Raw genomic sequence first — 4,824 nt, 5'->3', positions numbered from 1 at the left:
CAAGAAAAGAGAAAAGGATGGAAAAGTATTGGATATCCAGGGGAAATAAAATGAGGGACTATTCTAAGCAAAATATTTTAACATATGTTAAGTATTTATTTTGTAGTTTAAAATATGAAAAATCATAGTTCAAAATATTTTAAGAAAATTGTCATCGCTCTTTGCAATCTTTGCAGTGTTTACTGAACTTGCAGGGAGATCTCTTGCGTGGCGTGTGAAAAACTAATGCAGAAGGACAAAGAGGCAACGAATATATGTGGGTCCAGCTTTACCTTTGCCAGATATTGGGACTGACTGACAACCTGGAAGCAGCAGCTCCAGAAAAAGCCTGAAGCGACAGAATTCGGGATCATCTGTGCTTCTCCCTTGCCAGACGGGGTTCCTGCCTGGAGAACAAAGGTAGGGGACGGACCGGCAGTGGCACTGGCATTTTGAATGATGTGCCCGTAGGTCACTGGATCACAATCTGCTCAAGAATATGCTGCCAGGAAGATGACACTGCCATTTGACATCCCAATAATTTCCCTGGTAACATATGCAATCAGTTCACAAACCCTGCCCAGCACAGTTGGCCAGAGTTGGGGGCATGGGTGGGGACTTATTGGCACTCCCAGGAAGACAGGTGGAAAAGCTGAGGATTGAGCTGTTTGCTCAGCCAACGAAGAGAGAGATGTGTCAGAAGCTTCTTCACCCCTTCTCACACTGATCTAGATATATTACCTATTAAAGAGCCTTAGCTCAACTATAGAATAATATTTTTTTTTTTACCTCAGTCTTTTTCCAACCAAAGAGGAAACTCCTTGAAGGGAGAAAAATGATTTGTTTTTGTCTCCCTCCAGTGAAGTTTTCTGTGTTGTAGATGTCGTAGATGTTGTAGATGTTGTAGATGTTGTAGATGAACAATAGAATGTGAATAAATATACACTGAAAATTATAAAGTGCTGTTTAAATGCTTTTGTTTGATTAGAAAGGAATTAAAGGGAGAAAAAATGCAAGGTTTAAATTTTTTAAAAAACAGGGAATTTCAGGGTACGAATGTCACATCCTAGAGGTAAAGTTTTATACGCCATCATAATTCTTAATGCCATCATGTTTCTCTGAGGACCCTCTTTTACCTTTTTTTTTAAATAAAAATTGAGTGTGCATTAGTGCTCTCGAGTCCTCTTCGGAACACATCTAGAATACAAGAGCCATCATCAGGAAATCACGAAAATGTGAAATGAAAAAAAGCGACTAGTGCGTTGTTATTATCACGGATAAATTCCAGGATGTGGGAAGGCTCACAGCACACTTCATAAGCACAGGGTTAAAAGGATCACACCCAGCTTTATGGAACTGCAAATGCATCGGAGTAATTTAGGTCCCTGAGGAAGAGAAATGTGGAACAAAGCCAGCAGACCTGGGCAGGGTGAAGCACTTACATTTGCTTCTGTTAGAAAACAAAGAAGCTGGGCTTGTCAGTACATACCCAGGATTTAGTGGCCTTCTAACTGGTCCAAAGAAACACCTAGCAGGCAAAGACTTACTGGACATTCACCTTCTCCCAGGCACCTACCTTCAAAATACCCTCCCCCTTACAAGACAGCTAGGAGTGAAAAACGGAATTGCACCCAGAACTGGACAGAAGGGGAGGGAAAAGATATTGTAAGAACAGTTTAGCAAGCATGGCATGGAAGAAGCTGGCAAGGCTCTGGCAGCCTCTCTGGACTGATTACGGGTTAAAAAGAAAAGACATAACTAGAGAAGAGGGACGTTGGGAAAGGGCAAAGGATGGGAAAGAGACATTAGTAAAACTGTAAATAGATACAAGGATCTAACATGTACGCCTCAGAGTCGAACTTTGTTGGCCTGAGTTTGAAATCTAGGAAATAAGAGTGAAGAGGCTTCCAAACCGACCTAGGAAATGAAATCAACCTTTGATGAAGAGAAAAACTACTCAGGAGTTTGAGAGACAGACAGAACCACGTGGAAGGTACATGACAGGAGGCAGAACAGGGAGACTGAAATCCATAGATGTTGTAAGAAAAGTATTTGGGGGACTTCCCTGGTGGTCCAGTGGGTAAGACTCTGCTCTCCAAAAGCAGGGGGCCCAGGTTCGATCCCTAGTCGGGGAGCTAGATCCCGCATGCTTGCCGCAACTAGGAGTCCACGTGTTGCCACGAAGAAGTCTGCATGCCACAACTAAAGATCCTGTGTGCCACAACTAAGACCCAGCTTAGCCAAAATAAATAAATTAATTAATTTTGAAAAAAAAAAAGGTATTTGGGATGTAAGTATGGAAGAAGTAGACTGGTTCAGAAGCTGCGAAAGCAAGCTTCAGGACTCACAGAAGAGTAGAACGGGCTAAGCCTTCACTGAGGACTTATTAGAGTGTACATATAACAATAGTAATAACAATAACTTAAATTTTTAAAATATTAATAGCTATCATTTAGTGAACTCTGCTTACATACCAGCCACTGCATTAAGTCCTTTCCATAAATTTATTTTATTTAATCTTCATCCCAAACCTAGGAGATGTATGCTACACTTATTTCCATTTTATAAATAAAGAGGCTAAGGGAAGTTAAGCAACTTCTCACACAGTCACATATCTATCTGTTGAACCAGGATTCAGCTTAGGACTCTCAATCACCAAGCTCATTTCCTTTTTCCTTATGGAATATATGCAGTTTTTGGCCCGAGAGAGAAAAGTAAAGGACATCTAGAAGTCACGAAACTTTCTTGCTGTGTGTAAGAATTTGAGGAGCTGGAGAAGTTTAAAACATTTGCAATAACTCATTTCAAGCTTTCCTAAGAGAATCACTGTAACATACACCCAAATTCAACTGATTTTCCCACCTCCATTATTTCCACCAGATGTAAGCTATGATCATCTCTCTCCTAGATTACTGCAGTAGTCTTCCAGCTTCCCGCTTTACCCTTATATCGTCTATTCTTATCTCAGCAGCTACAGTGATTCTTTTAAAATGAAAGTCAGATTATGTCACCCTTTGTCTTAAAACCCATCCGGAGGCTTCATATATCACTTGCATAAAAGCCCAAGCCCTTATAATGGTCTACAAAACCCAACATGATCTAGCTTTCTACCTGGCCTCACCTCCAACCTTGCTCCCCCTTGATCATCCCCCTGCAGCCACACTAACCTCCTTCCTGTTTCCAGGGCCTTTGTACTTGATGGTCTTTCTGCCAGGGACACTCTTCCCCCAGATCTCCCTCACTTCCTTCAAGCTCCTGCTCAAGTGCCATCTTATAAGTGAATTCTTCCTTGATCATTCAAAGTAAAATGGCACCTCCTCCCAGAACCTCCATCCTTCTGCCCCTATTTTATTTTTTCCTAGAGCGCTTATCACAGTCTGACCTCCTAATTATTTGTTTGTTATCCGAACCCACCCCAGAAACATGAGCTTCACAAAAGCCTTTTCCTTCACTGATTTATTTCCAATGCCTGTAACAGTGCCTAGTGTGGGTTCAATAAATATTTGTTTAACAAATCAATGCAAAACAGGTTCCGCTTTAGTGTTGGCATATCCTTGATAGTTTATTATGAATAATGAAAAGCCTAACTAATTATTGTGAGAGAAAGAAGCAGGACCTCTGGTGGGAAAAGAAGAGGTTTCTAAGTTAGGAAACTGAAGGACAGCAACAGACGGAGTGGATTGACAAGCAACAAAGGAGATGCTAAAATCATTCTGTTCCATGATGAGAAGCTGAGAACTCTCAGGAAAAAGAGAGAAGCCTGGGAGTATATCTCTTAGACCTCTTTGAGGTCTATTCCTTTGGTTATTGATGTATGGAAGCCTAGCAACACAGTTTCCAAGAAAAATCTTATAACCTATCACTGTCCAATCAATTGGAGCTTTGAGTAGAGGAAGGTGATGAGGAATCTGAACAGTCTTGGGTTAGAGGTTATCCACTTAGCTTGCCAGGCACTCGGAAAAGGCATGATGGCCAGGGCACAGGCGCTTATGTTAATGAATCTCATCATTTCTAGGTGTTATGTGTTGGGGGGGGGGGATACACATTGTGAAAACTGCTGCATTACTTCTGAGAATTTAGCCATTCATGTCAAATCTCCTTTAGTCAATCACATCAGCACACACTATCTGATGTGTTTTCACAAAGGTACCTTTGACAACTTTGAGGTGATTTTTAGGTCAAATATAACATGATTAAATATGTCTATTATTGAAGTCCCGTTTAAATTCATCAAAAAAAGCATCTTTTTTTTTTTAAGAATACCGGGTGTGCTTTTTATAGGATTCATTGTACTAGAAGGCCCCACTACTTTAAGTGAATTTCATTTTAGAGGTGTTGATTGTTTGCAGATGCTCAGGATGGGACAACAGGAAAAAGTTTTTAGAAGTACTTTTAATAAGTTTTTAAAAGTATGAATAAAGAACTCGAAGACGCACAAGGACAAAGTCTAACTAAGTCTGGATAGTTTAGTGTTTAAGAAAATGGGATTCTGGACTCAAAGTGTGAAAGCTTGTTGTACAACATTACCTGGGGCAAATGATGGATCTCTCCAAGCTTCCATTTCTTCATCTGTGAAGATGAGAAGTGACCCCCACTTAGAGGCCACTGTGAGCAGTCAATGAGGCGGCTCATGGAATGCAAAGCCGCACACTGGCAAGCACTGCCTAGATGATGACACACATCGCCTGCCCCTCCTGCCACCGCCCACTTTCCCTGGTCCTCTCTGTGGCTCCTTCAGCTTTGTCAAAACTACAGTAATGAGACCCATGCATAAAACATTTGATATCAACCACCCAGTAAAATAAATCTTCTGGCCTTGGCTATCCAGTTTGGTGCTTTACTTAT

At 41.1% G+C, this 4,824-nt stretch overlaps 1 non-coding gene across 1 annotated transcript; it reads left to right on the top strand.

Annotated features, from left to right (window-relative positions):
* Positions 1–2,041: 2,041 nt before the first annotated feature.
* Positions 2,042–2,114, top strand: TRNAW-CCA (transfer RNA tryptophan (anticodon CCA)). Its single transcript has one exon. It is a non-coding gene; the product is annotated as a tRNA-Trp (tRNA).
* Positions 2,115–4,824: the final 2,710 nt, after the last annotated feature.

Source organism: Kogia breviceps, chromosome 11 (assembly GCF_026419965.1).
Source record: "Kogia breviceps isolate mKogBre1 chromosome 11, mKogBre1 haplotype 1, whole genome shotgun sequence".
NCBI lineage: Eukaryota > Metazoa > Chordata > Mammalia > Artiodactyla > Physeteridae > Kogia > Kogia breviceps.
This window is presented reverse-complemented; position numbering and strand designations above follow the sequence as displayed.